We start from the raw sequence: 19,457 nt of genomic DNA on the forward strand, positions 1-19,457 counted from the left end.
GCTAATTTTGGGTGTCTACCCTATTCAATCCCCAATTGGAGGCCCCTTTTGAAAATATGGCCCTAAGTTCAAGGTCATTCAGGGAGTTCTGTCACCTGTTTTAAAAACAAGGCCATTCCTCCTCTTGCGTACAGCATAGGAATACTGAATGTGGGGAACTCATATTTATTCCAGGCCCAGCCAACCGTAGGAGTGGGTCACAACACTGATATAGCCTCTTGCTGCCCAGTTTACCTTTCATGACCTCCCAATAAAGCCAGTGAAGCTGCTGAAGTATTTGTCTTTTGTGGAAAGTAATTAAATACCAGATTAATGCTTTAGAGATTAACATGAGCTTACAGCTGTGTGGGGAAAAAAATTCATTCTCAAACGATTAGCTAGCTGAATAAAAGTGTGGGGGAGATTCTCAGAAATAGGGCTTTAAACTGTTTTAGATAGAACTATCAATATAGGAGTCTCTCTGTAGTGACTTATTTCAATAGGCTTTTGTTAATTATTTTCTCTCTCCTTTTCTTCCCATTTCCATCTTTATTACAAAGTTACTTCTAACAATATCATCCACTTGTACCAAGCAGCAGTCCTTGAAAGTATCCTCACACAAGGGTCCTGCAATGTAATGCTGGCTGTTTTGAGAGCCCGATGGGGGAAAGTTGCATTAATATGTCCAATTTTTTTTTTCATCACCAGGTGGCATCTGTCCCAACAATGACCCTATATTATAGTGTGCCAAGGTCCCAAAAGCTATTATTCGCTAAAGAACAGATATTACTAAATTAAAGGAAATCAATGACTTTTTTATGTGTGGGTGACACAGACACATGCTTTCTTATTTTACTTATGGTCAGGACAGTTTCATCTGCTTTCTATCTAAGGTGACACCACATATAACAAAGACTATTTTTTAAAGCTACAGAGAAAGTGAATTATTTAATAAAGAAAGGATCTGTGTAGGAGATTTAACTTTCTTTAATCCCTCAAATCTCCTTGCCAAATATGATAACATTCTGAAATTGCTTGACACTTTTTACTCAACATGTCTTAGGGACAAGTAGCCAACACCTATATCAGACATATTAGGCATGTATTAGATACCTAACCTACCTATCTGAGCATTATTTATTTATTTTCCTTCTTCAAAATTCTTTCAAGTGCCTCAAGTCTATTACAAATCTTCATGTTAATTTACACGTCATTGTTGTTTTCCCCATGGTGCGTATGTTGAAAAAGGCATTGATATATATTTACTAAACCATTACCTCCCTAACTGGTGAATTTATTAGAGCAGATGCTTTCTTTCATAAATACTGTCATTAAATGCATGAGACTGTTGATCTAAGGCCCTTTGCTGAGAGGCTGCTTCGATTATAAAGAGCAGAGATGGTTCTCATTCAACTGCAAACTAGACTGAATTTCACAATGAAACTTTCATCATAAAAAAAGAAAAATAACCTCACTGTAATACATCAGTGACTTTATTTCCAAGAAAGAGATTTTTTTTTCCAATTTAAAAAAAAAAGTTAAAGAGCAGGCTTCCTGGGAAGAGACTGCTTTTTAAAGAAACCACCCTGCTACAGGGAACACTTGCCTCTCTAATTTGTAGAAAGGAGCTCTCTTAATTATGCTCAGTTTATTGCATCTCTCTCTCTCTCGCTCACTCTCTGCGCCTGTCTGTGTATATGCAGAGGGCTAGAGAAAGCTGGCTGCACTACCTGAATAGCTCTTGAAAGAGTGAGACTTCTCAGCTCCTGCTTCATTACTGGGTAGCAGCTATTCCAGTGTGTAAGAGAGCCTAACTGCATTCTCCCCTCGAAAACCCTTTGGTAAGTCTCCTGTGCTGACAGAGCTGCAGATTAACTCAGCAAAGGAAGAGGGTGGGGGAAGAGCTTGTGCGCTGCATAAGATCAATTAGAGTTGAAAGATTTTTTTTTTAATGTGTTAAATCTTTTTCTGTATCATTGCAATGCAAAAATCTATGTGCTCAAGAGCAACGTTAAGTAAATTAAGGAGTGCTTAAAACTGAGCTGAAAAAATTACTAGAGATGAGATTGGTAATGCTTCTTAGAACTGCAAGATGATTCTTTTATCCTTCACTTTTTGTCTGTTTATTGTACTGGATGTGTTAAAAGGCTCAGAGTAACAAAATTAGTTTTCTTGCTGGTGGATGGCTTTGGAAATGTAGAACTTTTAACAGAACAGGGATGACAGCTAATGATACAAAGGAGAAGTGTGTGTGTGTGGGGGGGGGGGAGGTTGTTATTTGCATGCACATTATTCTACCTGCTTCTGTTGCTTACCATGAAGTGAGCTGTAGCTCACGAAAGCTCATGCTCAAATAAATTGGTTAGTCTCTAAGGTGCCACAAGTACTCCTTTTCTTTATGCTCAAGAAAAGTCTAAAGAACTAAGGAATGCACATCTACTGCTCAAATCGCTGATGTGTATGCTTGTTAAGTATGCTTGTCACATATTTTATTAGTCATCTGGCTGATAAGTGGTGCTGACCAAGTCATTCACTTCTATATATATATATATATACACACACACACTCACACACAGACATGCATTTTTATTTACCTTGACAGCATGGATCAAGTGCATTAGACTCAAGAGGAAATGATAGCACCTAGCTGAGAGGTCAGGTCATGGCTCTCCTGCCCTAGCAGAACAAAGATAATGTGAATGCTAGATTTGAATTGTGCAGTTATTACAGCTTTCCAGGAAACTCAAGGCTTGAACAATTTGATTCAGAAGGTGTTAACAAGCTGCACTGGCAATGGACTAGAGGCTGTTGGTTAAATAGAGGAAATAAAAGAAGGATTGGCTCCTAACTGAATCCAAGTTTACTTCCCTTACAAATAAATCCAATCTAGCTGCATCAGTATCAGGACATGATACGGTGGACTCATCAGTTACTGTCAGTCCAGTCCAGATCTCTGTTGGATACAGCTGTGCATTGGATCATATAGATGACACTGCTGTATTTATAACTGTCAGGAGGGCTGTTCCTTATAGCTAAAAAATATACAGTGATAATTTTAGACTCCTGCTGCGTGTCCTAGTCATCACTTTCTCTGTCCCTGAACAAACACGATAGATCTAAGGATTAGGTTTTAGGTCTACAATGGTTACTTTCAAGTCACTGTGGGTATATTCACTTTCCCTGTTCAGGGCAAAAGGGACCATATTGATTTTTTTTTTCCAGGTGACTTTATCTGTAGTGTTTAAGGAGCAACTTTTATAAGCTAGTGTAAGAACACAGCTCAGCTCACTGGCAAAGTACAAAATAAGCACTGCTTCCTCACGCTCAGTAATTTCACATTAGATTGATGGAGGAATCATTCTGAAGGGTACAGGCTGACAGACTGAGCTAGGGAATTGATAAGTGAGCTTGTATAACTAGTAGCTATAGAACTTATAAATAGGACTGCTTCTGTGCCATGTGCTCCAGGTTTGGAGACCCAGCATTACTCTGTCAATAGCAAACTAAATTATTGCTAAAATTGCATCATTGCCGAGGATATTTAGTGCATTAAATGTATTACAGGGGAGCAATAGATAGGGTAAAAGAAATGGGAAGCGGAGTCCATTTTTTCTTGCATTTACATCTAAGTTCCATCACTGCTGAATACAATTACGCAGTGCGTTTTTGAAGGGTTTTTTGCTTTTGTGGGCCAGCTTTATCTACATGTATGAGAGTAAAATTACAGTAATGACAAAGAATTTCAGCACAAAGGGAATTAGGGGCCGTAGAGGACTAGGGAGCCCTAGCTATTGGTACATCTGGTTCTGAGCATTGAATTCATACTTGAGCTTCTTCCTGTTAACCAGGTGATTTTGCTGTTGGCCCTTTTGCCATGTAACAATGAGCACGAATCTCAAACCAACCTAACAGAAAATAGGTTTGTGGAAAAAACTCTCATTTTCTGGGGCCAGATTTAATTCCTTTATGCCTGCAGAGCAGACTCAGACTCTGTGAGCAGTTCCCAATGATTTCTGTATTATTCCTTGTAGAGTAAAGTGCTACTCAGCACTGGTGAGGGTAGCAGAATTGGGCCTTGGGTGATACAGAAGTTCTGTATTAACCACAGGATGTGTCTTTACAGGCCAGATTGTGGCTCATCCTTGCATGAGTGCTGGGGCAAAGTGCTCAAGGAGTCTTACCCCACCTCCATCCTTGCACAAGTGATGCTCCCTCCATGTGATTTGGTATTTCACATTGCCCCAAAGGGAGTGGGAAGAGGCAGGCCAAAAGTGATGTTATGGTGTCATGCCTTCTCACACAGTGGGCTAGGTATGCCTGAGAAACTGGTGTAGCCATCCTAAAGGCTGATACATTCTCTGCACCCACACACCTGTGTGTTAGGTAGGCTAGGGAAGGGATGGATAACGCACACTGCCTCCAATGCAGAGCTATGCCTAATTCTCACATTTTGTCCCATGTTATAAGAGATGGTCAAAAAACCTGTAAAGCACGTGTGGGTTCAATCAAAAATCACATTGGGGGGGGGGGGGCAATTATCAATAAACGTAAACTTGGAAAATTTTGTCCTGCTCTCAAGGTAACACAAAGTAAATGTGAATTCCATCCTAGGTAAAGGTTTAACCAATCCACCAAGCATAGAACAGGGATATTCCCCAGCAACATTCAAAATTGGACATTTTTCTAAAAGATACACTCTAGGAATCATTGTGGAGAAGTTCTATGGCCTGTGCTATGCAGGAGGTCAGACTAGATGATCACAGTGGTCCCTTCTGGCCTTAGAATCTCTGAATGCCAAGCACCTCGTAGGTTACTAATATGAGCCTTTGTCCTATAAAGTTTAATGCTATACAGAATCTTCAGACACAGCCAGCATAAGACACAGCCACAGAGATTTCAACATACCTCCAAGCCAACATGGGTTTTCATCAAAAATTTCCTCTGTTGCTCCTTCAGCTTGAAATGCCCCTCCTCCCTCTCATCCTCATCAAAGATTACAATTCATGAAGCAGAAAATGCCAGATGTTCAAGCACTGGCAAAGAGCTCCTCTAAATTGTTTCTAGTTTTTCACACATCTATATGACAGATTTTCATTACTCCCCTCTGTTTTTATATATTGAATCTATCAAAGCATTTCAGTACCCATCACTTAGCTATCATAAGGGTGCTCATCACAACTCCTAGTGGACAACTTAATTCATTTTAAGATAGGGCTTGACAAATTTATGAGTGGGATTGTATGATGGGGTTGCTTGTCAGGAGGTGCATCACTCATCAGCCTTGGATAGTTTCTTCCAGTTCATGGCTAAAATCTCAAACTGCAGGGCTTCAGCCAGTCACCTGCAGGGATCAGGAAGGGAATGTTTCCTCCATTGTCTTCTGGGTTTGTGGGGGCTGTTTGATTGTTGGTTTTCTTTTTTCTTCTTCCTTTTTCTGAATCGTCAGGGACAGCCATAGTTGACGATGGGCAACTGGACGAGGTGGGCCAGTGCTCTGAGCATTCTCTCATAGACTTCAAAGTCAGAAGGGACCATCATGATCATCTAGTCTGACCTCCTGCACATCACAGGCCACAGAGTCTCACCTCTTCACTCCTGTAATAGGCCCATAACTTCTGGTTGAGTTACTGACGTCCTCAAATCTTGATTTAAAGACTTCAAATTAGAGACTCCACCCTTTACTCTAGTTTACACCAGAAAGTGACCCATGCCTGTAGCATTTTGTACCTCAAAGCAGCACCCTGGAAAAAATATTCACCCTGTCATATAATTATGATATATTTCATACATAGCACACCATGTAAGATACCATATGAAAGGTCATGATCTGCTGAAATCCATTATTCTGTCCAAATATGTATATCATTACTGTGTATGAAGTTATGAGATTTTGCTGTATGGTTGTTACTGAAATATGTTGTAAGTTAGAGAGTTTCTACTGCTAGGTGGTGATCTACTCCCAGGAGGGTGTTAAGTGACCATTAATTAACAGGGGAGTTGTAATCAAGGGATTTACAATGCTGTAAGAGGGCTGCATAAGCATCATACAATAGGGGATTGCTCAACTCTGTAACTTAGCAAAGCCCACCAGGATATGTCTGCGTTAGTGTTTTCCAGGCACATGGACTGAGGATATAAAATAGGGGACAGTGGCATTATGCTTTTACCTTTCTCCTCCCCCACCTTTGCTGGAAGCAACAAGAACACTGGAGGACAAAGACTTGAACTGAGGAGACTGGTCCCAGGCTTAAAGAGAAAGCCCATGTATTAAGAACTATAACCTAACTGCAATGTCCAGTGGGGTGAGAAATTGCTTGACCCACATATTGCCTAGTCTAATAAAGTTTAAGACTTAGACTGTCCACTTACCTTTTATATTCTTTGGTAACTATCTCTGACCTTTTGTGCCTACCACTTATAATCACTTAAAATCTATCTTTCTATAGCTAATAAATCTGTTTTATATTTTACCTAAAATAGTGTGTTTTGCTTGAAGTGCTTGGGATATTGCAGCTCAGTTTACAAAGGCTTGTGTGTGTCCTCTCTACATCAAGGGAGGGGCAGACTGGGTAATGAACTTACAATGGCCAGGCTGCTGATCAATGCAAGATGGTATATTTTGGGGGTGCAAGGCTGGAGGCTGGGGAGATTTGCTGGTGCCTTTCTCATGAGTGGCTCAGGGAGCACTTACGTAATTTAGCTGGGTGTGGGGCTCCACATGCTGTTGTACTAAGTGAGTTTGGAGGGGTTTGCTGTTTGTCACTAGCAAAGCATTGTGAGAGACAACCCAGGCTGGAGAGTTAAGGGGGCACAGCAATACCCCAGTTCTAAGTTGTAGCCCAGAGATCCTGTCACAATGCCACATGCTGCAGTGGAAGGTGGGAGTCTCTGCCAATCTGACTTGGGGAAAAATTCCTTCCCAACCCTAAATATGAAGATACATTAGAGTTGAGCATGTGGGTGAGACCCACCAGTCAGACAGCTGGGTAAGAGTTCTCTGTAGCAACTCAGATCCCTTCCCCTGCTAGTGTCCCATCTTTAGCTGTTGGAGATATTTGCTGTTAGCAGTTCCAGGAGGGCCACATGCCATTGTGGAAAACCTAATTGCACCAGAAACTTATGAAGCTCAGTTGCTCCCTCAGGTACTTGGCTGGCTTGATCTTGCTTGCATGCTCAGGGTCTAACTGACTGCCATATGTGGGATAAGGAAGGAATTCCCGGACCTTAAGGTTTTTGCCTTCCTCTGCAGCATGAGATGTGGACCACTTGCCAGGATTATCTGGGCACTTAATCAACTCCCTCCCATTGCAGGAGCCTTAGGCATTGGTGCACCCCAGTCCCTCCAGTTCTCTGCCTGTGACACATAAGCGTTTAGTCCCCAGAGGGCTGTAATACTATGATCTAATTCCAGTTTTTGGGTTTAGTTGGTGGTGCCTGGGGGTGTTAGTGGCCTGTGATTTACAGGAACCCAGACTAGATGATCTGGTGGTCCCTTCTGGCCTTAAACTCTATGAGTCTATGACTATGACAAGCACCTGTTTTCAAAAAGGTATTCATAGTGTGGGGTGACTTTTGTGTGTTGTGACTATACTCAGAAAAATCCTGATGGATGCATCATAAATGCATAGGGTATGTTGGATTAGAAACAGTTTCCAACATATTTTCACTTTACATATTCTGCAAAGAGAGAAGCTCAGTGTGTTATCTGTGCCAGGGTTTGCCAGGGCTGAGCCCAGGCACCTCTGGGCTTGGCAGTTCGTAGTTTCGTCACTTCTGGGCTTGCTGCATCAGTTATGAATGCAAAGAAAATTGCTTTGAGCCCCGGCAACTCTTTCATTACAAATTAAGCATTGGAGAAGCTGTATCGGGAACATTTTAGAACACAGCACAGGGCATATATGCACTCATTATCCCAGAGAACAAGACACCCCTGCTCCAAAATACAGAAACAAAAAATGAGACCTGCACCAGGAAACAACAGTATAGTGGCTCTGCACATTCCCTTAACCACAGTTTTGTAATCCCTGCTTTAAGCAGGTGAAGCTCACTTACTTCAAAATAAATTAAAATAGGAATAAGATGCATTATTAGGTTTCAAAGAGCACAACCAGCTCTAAAAGACTAGAAGCCAGAGCCTGTCATCCTTTTTTTATCCAGAAAAATCTCAGTGACTTCAGTTGGAGTTTTCAGTGGGAAACTATGGCAAGATACATCCCCAGGACTAGAACAGATGCTTGTAAAGCAGCTTCTTTCAATTATGAAAACAAAGTTAAAGCATTGCAGCATATGCTGTGTTGATTCATGTCTTACAAAATATCATTCTATGTAGATATATTTGGTAAATGCAAAAAGAAAGCTGGTGTTACCTTTGAAAAATGTGTTTGACTGCAGCATTAGCCCCTTCCATATCATACTTGACAAACACTCAGATGCAATATGGTTTAATACAATGCCATAGAACTTAGGGAGTTGACACAGAGGAATGCCATTCCCATCTTTTTTCTGAATGTATTAAAATGCTATTTGCAAATGTAAAACACTGGTAAACAATTCCGTTTATGGGAGTCTGACCCTGCAGGTGCAGTTCCTAGTGTTTACAACATAAAAAAGCAGTGCTATCCCCCATCTTCAAAACAGAGATAAAACTTCTTTTGTCCCACTCTTTATCTGTGTTGTTTACTCATACTGTAAACTCTTTGGGGAAGAGACTGTCTCCTAGATGAATGCATAGTACCTAACATGTGCAGTCCCTGATCTTGGTTGAGGCGTGCAGGTGCTACGGTATAGAGATAATATGTTCTACACATGACAGTAATGGACATCCTTGGCAGTCTCAGCCAATGGCTTAATGATGCCAATGACCTTCAGAAGTGGTCCTTCCAGGACACTGAGCAGAGGAATACATCTGTTACAGGTGTTATTGCCCGTGTTGTACCTGTTCAGTGGTCAAAGAGGGCTTCAGTCTCCACACCTATTCATTTGACACCTTTTACAAGTAAAAAAATACACACACACACACACGTAAAGAACAATAATAGCAATTCTGGAATCTAAGAGTTTGGAAATGTATGCGATGATGATATTGATGATGCCTGAGGAATACAGATTTCTTTGACAGTTATATTGGCTCTGCAGAAGTGACAATATTAAAAACTTGTTTTTGACAGTTAACTAAGCAGATGTGAGTCAGAAATCACAGGTGGAGCAGATATGTCTACTCACCCCGTCCTGGAGCTCAAATTCTGTTCTTGCTCCTCTTTAATCTTTCTACAGATATTACACTTGCAAACAGTGCCTTGCGTCTATGGTGATCTGCAAACCCTCTGATAGATCTCCAGGGAAATAGTTTTACTGGTTGCTTCTCTCCTGCTCATGGCTTTCAGATTCAAATGTCATCCACCCCTCCCCAAAATGACAAAATACAGTTAGCCACCTTTAGAGAATTAAACAGTCATTTGGTGGTGACTTCTCTCAGCAATGAAGAGAGAACTTATTTATTGATTGAATTCCTTATAGCCATTACCTGCACTTTCTGAAGTAAAGTTTACAGAATCAGCTGTTCATGTCAGCAAACAGCAGTGCTTACTTAGAATTTGCAAAGAGGTCCAATGTTATATTTAAAAATAAAAAATGGAAAACTGATTTCTGTATGAGAACAGCATTCAATGCAGACAAGCATTCGTGCTCTGCTTTATTTATTGGAAAGTACCATTGTATTACACTTCTAAAGCAACTCCAGACCGTGACACATATGTGAATTACTGCCTCACTCTCATTACAGAGCTCCCTGGAATCCTTTTGGGCACATTTTTCAAGTTGAATATCTTGCTGTTGTACATTTCTAAGGCAGGCGCACAGTGCTCCTCTCCTTCGGCTGACTGCCACCTTTTTAGTTTGACATCCCTTGAGGTGATTTGTAATAAAAGCAAACTAAAAGACAAAAATAAGGACAATCAGATGTTTTTCTGAGATTTGATTCCATTGTGTATGGTTTGGGACTTGAACAGAACAAAACCAAGATCTGCTCCAGGGTACAGTGAGGGGACTTATCCCATTCATTTAATTGTTGCCAGTAGCACCTCAGTTCTATAATGTGTTCAATTTTTGGAACATTGCTGCTTGCAGATAAGGACAATGGCTATAACGATTGTCTATTTAAGTTAGAAAATCTGTGTACCACAAGCATAAATCAGATAAACTACACTTGATTATCTACAATGATTTCCTCATGCCTCCAATAGTTCAGTTTATGGCATATGCTGCAGAGAACTGAGCTACTGGGGGCATGAGGCTTACTTTTTCCTAACAAATGACTATCCTACCCAGATACATATATTCTTCTGAGTAAAGGCCCTTACATCTCAACCACAAGCAATGTGTGGTGTTGTATGTTAACTATTAGAGATGAGGCAGAATTGCAAAGTTCTACTCTGGATCTGATCTTACCCAAAGTTTGGGGATGTTCAGTGCTAGTATGTTGGAGTTAAGAATTTCTTGAATAAACGCATATAGAGCTGTATCTGTACATACCCACTGTCAGCTGTGCCTCACAGCAATTCTCACACAAACTCAGGACATCTGCATCTGACTCCGACACTGTCATGTTTTATTTTTTAAAAGTATGAATTGAAAGTATATCAGAGTAAATGGCTCCAGATCATAGAACCACTGCCTTGTGAAGTCTGTTCAAATCAGTGACATGCAAAAGACAATCACAGCTTCAGTTATTTTCTACTAAGTTTTGATTCCACTACGGAAGGGTCAGACTAAATCAAAACACTATTTACAACAGGATCCTTTCTTTTCAGCTCTACTGTTATTAAAGGCCTTTGGTCTGTCTGAATAAAAGAGAAACTGCTCACATGACTTACTTAAGGAGATACATGTGGCACACAATTTGGACTTTTGAGTACAGTAATTTAAACAAGTAAGCTGCATTCCTTGCCTCTCTCATTTAAGATCTGTGGAATCAGTAATCGTCCATCTGGATTATGAACCTAAACTGGGTCACTTTACAGTTATGTGGCGGGGAGGGAGATTCATCATAGACTGAGCATAGCAGGGTGAAAATAGTCGTTTGCTCATTTTTTCCAGTTGGACAAAAAAATGGCACTGGGCAACAGCAACTTATGGGGTCCTCAGTTGCTCTCTGGTGACAGTGGGGTTTTTGTTTTCTCACTAAGAGCTAGCAATCTCTTTGGTTTTAACATAGCAGTCACCTAGAATGAAGATCACACATTCGCACACACAATGCACAGTCACCCCCACTCCTCTGTGTAAAACATTAGCATACAAATATTTTAAGTATAGTAATAGCATAAGAGGTGCCATATGAGCTCAATCAGTGGTCCATCAAATCCAGCATCTTGCACAGTTTGAAGCAGCTGTGATTTTTAACAATGATTTCACAATAAAAAAATATTACTGTGATATTAACTCCCATCACTCAGATTTACAGCACAATGACTTGATAGTTATATAACAACTAATACTTTATGCTTATCTTTTTCAATTCAGTAAATAGTACTATAGAAATGTAGCACGCTTTGAGATCTGAAAAGGGATGGGGCTGGGGGGACTAAAGCTAGCTGAAATTTGGGATTTCTGCTTTTGCAAGAATTTTTGACACTTAAATTTTTCACAAACCAGAAAGCCCCAAAAAAACTTCATTTTGGAAACACCAACACATGGTCTTTGATTTAAGGAGTGAGAGACAGAAAGCTGTTCACTAGGAACCACTCCTGTCCCACTGAAACCAGTGGAAGTTTTGCTGTTGACTTCCAAGGATCAGGGCCTAGTTTTTCAACTTTTTTCTTAAAAAAAAAACCACTTCCTAGACCAGCAGGTGTTGTCTGAAATTGACATTCTTGTCAGTTTCAAAGCTGCTATTACCTTTTAGTATAATGACACTGTCAAGGTTCCTTCCCTACTCTGAACGCTAGGGTACAGATGTGGGGACCTGCATGAAAACCTCCTAAGCTTACTTTTACCAGCTTATGTTAAAACTTCCCCAAGGTACAAACTATTTTACCTTTTGCCCTTGGACTTTCGCTGCCACCACCAAATGTCTAACACTGGTTACTGAGAAAGAGTTCGTTTGGAAACGTCTTTCCCCCCCCAAATCCTCCCAGATCTTACCCACTTTTTTTCTGGGGAAGTTTTGATAAAAATCCTCACCAATTTGCATAGGTGAACACAGACCCAAACCCTTGGATCTTAAGAACAATGAAAAACATTCAGTTTCTTAAAAGAAGAATTTTAATAGGAGAAAAAGTAAAAAGAATCACCTCTGTAAAATCAGGATGGTAAATACCTTACAGGGTAATTAGATTCAAAACAGAGAGAATCCCTCTAGGCTAAACCTTAAGTTACAAAAAGACACAAAAACAGGAATATCCATTCCATTCAGCACAGCTTATTTTCTCAGCCATTTAAAGAAAACAGAATCTAATGCATATCTAGCTAGATTACTTACTAAGTTCTAAGACTCCATTCCTGTTCTGTCCCCGGCCAAAGCATCACACAGACAGACACAGACCCTTTGTTTCTCCCCCCCTCCAGCTTTGAAAGTATCTTGTCTCCTCATTAGTCATTGTGGTCAGGTGCCAGCGAGTTTATCCTAGCTTCTTAACACTTTACAGGTGAAAGGGTTTTTCCTCTGGCCAGGAGGGATTTTAAACGTGTTTACCCTTCCCTTTATATTTATGACAGACACTGACAAGAATGTCAATTTCAGTCCGTGCTGCTGGGAGCCAGCTGGCCAGAGAGCTTGAAAGCTCTGGGTTTCTAGCCGGGTGGCAGTCTGCCTGGTGGGGCTGCCCCAGAGCCACAGATCCTGTAAGCCCAAGTCCCAGACACAGGGCGATACTCTTAGTGAGGATCCTCAGCAGCCCATCAGGAGAACTGGCAGGGAACCAGGCAGGCTTCCATTGGAACATTAGCAGGGTTGCAGCAGGGTCCCTTTCTGTGATGCAGTGGGAGTTTAGCAAACTCAACTCACTTCTGCAAGAAATTTCAAGTTTGACGAACTGGCACTTACTGACGAAACTCTGTTTCATTGGAAAATTTCCTAGTCAGGCCCATTGGCACAAGTGGGTTCTTAGTCCAAACAGGCCCCAAGACAACCCATCAAAATGACTGGAGGAGCTTCCGGTGATAAGCCTTTTCTGCTGGAACTCTGCAGAGAAGCCACAGCTGCCTGACTGTGCCTGACAGAGCACAGATTTATGGCCTGTGTTTTAACAAGGAGCTCCTACAAACATTCTCTGCCCTCATCTGTGAGAAACTTCTTGGGCCGGGGATCATGTGTTGCAAAGAGGAGTGAGAGACATAGAAAGTTGTTCACCAGGGGCCTGATCCTGTCCCACTGAAATCAATGGAAGTTTTGCTGTTGACTTCAAGGGAAGAAGCATCAGGTCCTAGTTTTTCAACTTTTTCCTGAAACAAAACCATTTTCTTATTACCATAGCCAAGGTAGGAGGCAGAACTATTTAGCCTTTCAGATACCTTTCTGGTGCCTTACAGACAAAGATAAAGACAAAGCCCCTGGCCTGAACTGCTCACACCCTGGATGATATTAATCCGTGGGGCTGGGCATATTGCCTACTATTAGGCTGCCTAACACTTCCCTTTGTAAAACTCTGAATTCAGGAGGTGGAGGGGGTGGGTGAGTGGGACAGATGTGATGAGGAGTGGTGTGCAGGGGATAAACCTGGAACTGGCTGGGTAAAGAGACTAGGACAAGAAGCTGGAATTAGGTTGTGGGGAGACACTGAGCTTGGATGAGGAGTCCAGGCAGGGAGACTGTGACTGGTAGCCAGTGGAGAAAGGGAACATGGGCAGAAGGAGGGGCAACTAGAGACTAGGATTAATGGAGTGGGGGAGAGAAATGGCTCAGATGAGGAGCTGGGAGGGGGGCAAATGGGACTGGCTGAGCAAGGACACTGGGGACAAATTGCTGGGAAGAACTGGGAACGGCTGAGCAAGGAGAGTGGGAGAGAATGACTAGGACTGGCTGGGCAAGGGGAAGACTTACACAGGCAACCTTAATTCTGTCATTTCCTAACTTTTCAGAGCTTGACTCTGCAACCTTAATGATGTTATTTTAGTGCGTGCGTGTGTGTGTGTGTGAGAAAGAGAGAGATTCTTTGATATATTGATATTAAAAACAGTTTTCTTTTTGTGTAACTGAAACGAGGGAAAGGTGTAGAAGTATCTTCCCTTGGAAATAGTAATGAAAATACCTGATGCTAGGTGTAATCTGATCCATTATAAAAGTAAAGGGAGGGGAAATGCTCTTTAGAAGGTATTTTTATGAGTCCCAGACTTAAGTCATCTCTAGAAGGGATGCTTTAGCAGTACCAAGAGAAGGGTGCGGAAGCAGAGGAAGAAAAACATATTGTTTCTCAGACACTTGAAGATACTCAGTTCAAAACCAGGTAAGAGAATCTGTTGAAACAAGTATTTCATAGTGATAAGGAGAAATACAGAATCATGCGCAGATCCCCCCCCCCACACCCCCTATAGGAAATGACTAGTGGGGGCAGCTGTTCTCCCTTGTTATGGAAGCCTAATTGTGCCAACTGAAACAGCTTAGTAGATCTTACAGGAGGCTTTAAATTAACCTGTGTCCCATCCCTATGCACCCTCTTGTCACTTGGGAGCAGGTTCTCCTGCTGGTAGCTGTCATGTGCGCTCCTCACATAGCCTGCATGTGAGGGTGCACCATTGACTGAACAGTCATGATTTCTTGGGGGGCCTTCTTAGTAACACTGACTGAGTAGCGCTGGATGCCTTTACTGTTTGTTTTTAATTCAGTTAGGATGAGGGTAGAATGTTGGGGCAAGTCAAGTGACCAGTGCTTCAGCTTTGTGAAATGGTGATGAAATTATTTGTTCCTTGGGCATATTTGCACTTGGCAAGTTCAGATCTGATTTATACAGCTTCAGCTGAACTTAACAGGATGCCAAGTACACAGGGCCTCTACCAGAGTATTTTAAACATACTGAGCTGAATTGTAGCATTTAAAGACAGAACTGGTTAAGGAAAGGTGTGAGAAGGCACCACTCCAGGAGGCATCCTGCTTGCAGATGAGAAGTGCAGGCAGCATGTCTTTTGAGCACTTGTGGCCTGATCCAAATACAGGCAAAATTAACATGAGTCTTCCCATTGACTGTTGACTCAGGCCCTCAGTGAGCACAGCAAGGAGATGCTCTTATACCTTCCTTTTGGAGATATAGAATATGCTAACTCCAGTGCTAAGCCAACATCACCATATAGAAGGCGGGGTGGGGGGGCATACACCTCTTTCTCCTCCACCCCTTGTGAGCTGTCTAGTCACACTGGTGTGCCATGCACCATTATAAGAGTTTACACAAAGTGTAAGGTGATCGATATTCAAGCCCCACAATGGCTGAAGTTCGATGTAACACAGATGCTACAGGAACATTCTTTATGCCAGGAAAACAGTAAGTCCCTAATCAATGACCCGTGCAAAAAAGATTTTTCTTCTGTTCACCCTGAGCAAATTATCAGTTTTCTGTACCAACTATAAAAGAAAGCAGATGTACAGGGATGGATTTAATTAATTAGAGCCTATTACAGTTAACTAAGGAAGATTTAAACTGTTATTTTCATTATGTCTCTAAGTAGGGGACACTTGGTACAGTCCAATGTTTGAAAGATAAGACAGTAATGAGACAGCATCAGAATCAAAAGCAGGTTTTTAAACAATGTTACAAATAGTTAAGCCAAATGGATTTGAACTCTACAACTCCAATGTACTCCAAGTGCTAAAGTACCAGGATGAATCTGAAGATGTTATCCCACTGGGATCAGGAACCAGAAAAGCCCACAAGGTGCTATCAGTTTGAGCCTGGGGAATTTGTATCCCTATAGTAGATGAAAAATCAATCAATTTAGCTTTGCAAGGAAAAGCACATTGTGAGATTTGCACCTGACAATATAATCTGTGATCTTTTATTTAGAAGATTCATACAGCCTTGAAAGTGCGGGTTTGGCAGATAGCGACAGCATGGTTGTCAAAGGCTCTGTCTTTCTTGGTTATACTTTGTGGAAAATTGTGTGGCTGTCCCATAGGTTCAGAAAATGTTAGCATTAGCACTGCTTTTGCAGAACTTCCAGTTTCAGGATAGATGTTTTTATTGCTGGAAAGATGTATGCTCTGGCTCACCATATAAGAATAACAGAGACCTATATATAAACTTGTGGAGTTAATATAGATAAAGGAATTTAGATTCAAATATTTGAATTTAGATAAAATATTTTAACTCTCTAATTTATTACAGTGCTCTCATGTTGCTAACCCAGGATTGCCCCCTTTGCACGGGATATGAATTGTTTGAAGGAGTTATGCAGTACGATTTACTGTATATTTATAGTAGTACCACTTTTGGTTTTACACTATAAAAAGAGGACAGTAAGGCTGTTTTAGCTATACAATGCAAAACAACAAGTGTGGCCAAGATTTTCAAAATTAGGCTACTAACTGCATATCTCGGCACCTAAATAAGCAATCTGATTTTCAAAAGTGCTGAGCACTAAATGTGGATTTAGGAGCCTAAACATTAGACTCCTGTTTTTGAGAAAGTTGGCCTCAGAGCCTACACCAAATGTTCACTTTTACAATGTAAATTTTAGGGCTCTAATGTTACAACCCACCTGTACAAAGGAAATGTATGAGGAGTGAGGCTCTAGCCCTCCAACCCTTGAATATTTGTTACTCATGTGAGTAGTCCTATTCAAGTCAATGAAACTGCCAGCATGAGCAAGGACTAGCATGAATAATGTTTCACTGCATCAGGCCCTGGTTTTTCTTTTTGTTTTGTTTTCCTCATCTGTGCTATTTTCAACTAACAGCTACTGCTTATTGTCATTATTAGATAAGAAAAAGATGCCAGGGTTCTTTCTTTGTTTTCTTTTGTTGGGAAGGCATAAATCAATTCCGACACTTCAAGCAGAGGCCAATATCTGGTTTTGGAGGAAGCCAAAACACAAACCAACCAAACAAAGGCCTATAATACATTTCACATGGGGGAAGTGGCAGGGGGGAATGTCTTCCTGATAATAAATTACTTTTTCAGTGAAACAGTATGAAATTTAATATTAAAACATTTTGCTCTACTTTCACATCTAAAAAAAGTAATTAGATGTGGTTATGTTAGTGGCTGAATGCATTACACACACTGTGTGGGATTGTCCCTGTCTGCCTTGTCTCACCCTATGAAGAAATGAAGCACCAGCTGTTACAGTTGCATTAGTGGATAGGTTTCTGCCAGTGGTCACATTTCACAGATCAATTGGTAAAATGTGTAAGGTTGTGTAATTTATGAGGAATTAATTGGAAAGAGACTTCCTAACAGAAATCAACATGAGCAAAAGCAAAATATCCAGCCTGAAATCTCTCCCATACGATGTATGAGAGATAACTATGCATAAACATTATCATTTTCTACATATTCTTACCCTCATGAACTATAATATTCCTAGGAAGACATTACAGGTTTTTTATACTGGCAGACTCCTCCGGGAAGGAGTGGAGGCTGAAAATAAACAAGATTGAGAATGTATAAATAAATATATATTGAGGTAACAAGCCAACCCAGTAGAATTTTGGGGATAAGGACAATTAGAGTTTGAGGAGTAAAAGGTGAGAGAGATTTCTGTGTATAAGGCTGTTCCTTACTGGAAATGGACACACAGATTTTAAAAATAACAGGGAGGTTGTCTCCATTCTGGGCACTCTTTCATGCAGAAGGGAGGCGAGAGAGAGAGAAGAGAGACCGCAAAAATCTGCAGCTATGGAATATGTGAGGTTCTCACTCCCAACATTTCACTTTTGTAATGAAGAGATGCACATACCCGGCAACATCCACAGAATAGAAGCCAGTGGAGTGCAGATGTGCACACATCTGCATGCCTTGACATAGATTGAAATGAATTTGCAGAGAAGTAGCTGGACTTACAGGAAGAGAAAGGGGGACAGAGAGAGACCGTGGTACTTCAATTCTCTTCCCCTGGCCAAAGTGTTTCATTTTTCTTCCCCCTGCCCAGCATCAGCACCTCCTTCGAAAACCAGTGGCAATTTCCCCATAGCTTTTCCTTGCAGAGGAGTAGAAGAAAACCTGCAGTCTATGGGAAGCCCTCCTGCATTGGCAGGTTTTCTAGCCTGTTCTAGTGGGCTGTGTACAATCCTTGCCGAGAAGAGGAGAGACTTGATGCTTTCCATGATTTCTTAGTTGCATCTGATTCCACTCTCTTTCTTAAATAAAAAGCATTTGATTTAATAATAGCTAAGCAGCAGCTCTCCCAACAGTCCTGAATACATGGGACTGTCCTGTTTTGACCTCTGAAACACCTTGTCCCAGTTGAAATAGAGGATTTCCCACATGCTGTGGTGCCTGCAGCCACACGCATGTCATGCACGGTGAAGAGGTAAGGAGGGGACCAGCTTCCGCTGCTTGTGGACATGCTCAGCCCCCTTGGCCATGCTCAGTGGCTGTGGGAGAACTTTGGGGTGGAGTGTGATACTTCCCCAGTCTGGAAGGTGGGGGCTGAGTATGGCACAGACTTGACAGGCAAAACACTGGGGCCAGCATGGTTTTACAGGGATTGGCAGTGACACCTGACATCTCTCCTGTTCCCTCGGTGCTGGGCTTGGCAGCCGCCACACTTGGGAACTGCTCTGCTCTGAGTGGGTGACTCCTTTGCGTCCTGCTTTGGCCACGTGGAATGTTGAGAAGTACATTGCAGTGTTGTCAAGATCACCAAAAGGGGCTTGGCGTGGGACTGTGGTCCCCGGCCTTTCAGGTGTCCACATGCTTGTTGAGCCCCCTCAAAGAATTCTAATAGATGGGTGAGGCATGATTTTCCTTTACAGAAGCCATGTTAACTTTTCCCCCAACCTATTGTGTACATCTATTTGTCTGATAATTCTTTTCTTTACTATAGTTTCAGTCAATTTGTCTGGTACTGAAGTTAGGCTTTCCAGCCTGTAATTGAAGGATTGCCTCTGGAGTCTTCTTAAAAAAAATTGTGTTACATCTGGTACAGACGCTGATTTAAGCGATAGGTTACATGCTACAGTTAGTAGAGCTTCAGTTTCATATTTTAGTTCATTCACAACACTTGGGTGAATGCCATCTGATCCTACTGACATATTACTCTTTAATTTATCTATCTGTTCCAAAACCACCTCTACTGACCTCTCAATCTGGGACAGTTCCTCAGACTTGTCACCTAAAAAGAATGGGTCAGATGTGGGAATCTCCCTCACATTCTGTGCAGTGAAGACCAATGCAAAGAATTCATTTAGCTTCTCTTCAACAGCCTTGTCATCCGTGAGGGCCCCTTTAGCACCTCAATCGCCTAGTGGGCCCATTGATTGCTTGGCAGGTTTCCTGCTTCTGATGTACTTTAAAACAATTTTGCTGTTAGCTCTTGTGTCTTTTGCTAGTTGC

General features: G+C 41.5%; 1 protein-coding gene across 3 annotated transcripts in view; it reads left to right on the forward strand.

Moving 5' to 3' along the window:
* The first annotated feature begins 1,663 nt into the window (after positions 1 to 1,663).
* ST6GAL2 (ST6 beta-galactoside alpha-2,6-sialyltransferase 2) overlaps positions 1,664 to 19,457 on the forward strand; it is a 250,821-nt gene continuing 233,027 nt past the window's right edge. The window contains exon 1 of one of the 3 annotated variants that reach the window (XM_075130194.1): positions 1,664 to 1,820. The gene's annotated coding sequence lies outside the window, so the exon portion shown is untranslated. The remainder of the gene's footprint in view (positions 1,821 to 19,457) is intronic. The other 2 variants (XM_048856775.2, XM_048856754.2) reach the window with 2 other exon arrangements.

The sequence above is a fragment of the Caretta caretta genome, chromosome 1, assembly GCF_965140235.1.
Source record: "Caretta caretta isolate rCarCar2 chromosome 1, rCarCar1.hap1, whole genome shotgun sequence".
Classification (NCBI taxonomy): Eukaryota; Metazoa; Chordata; order Testudines; family Cheloniidae; genus Caretta; species Caretta caretta.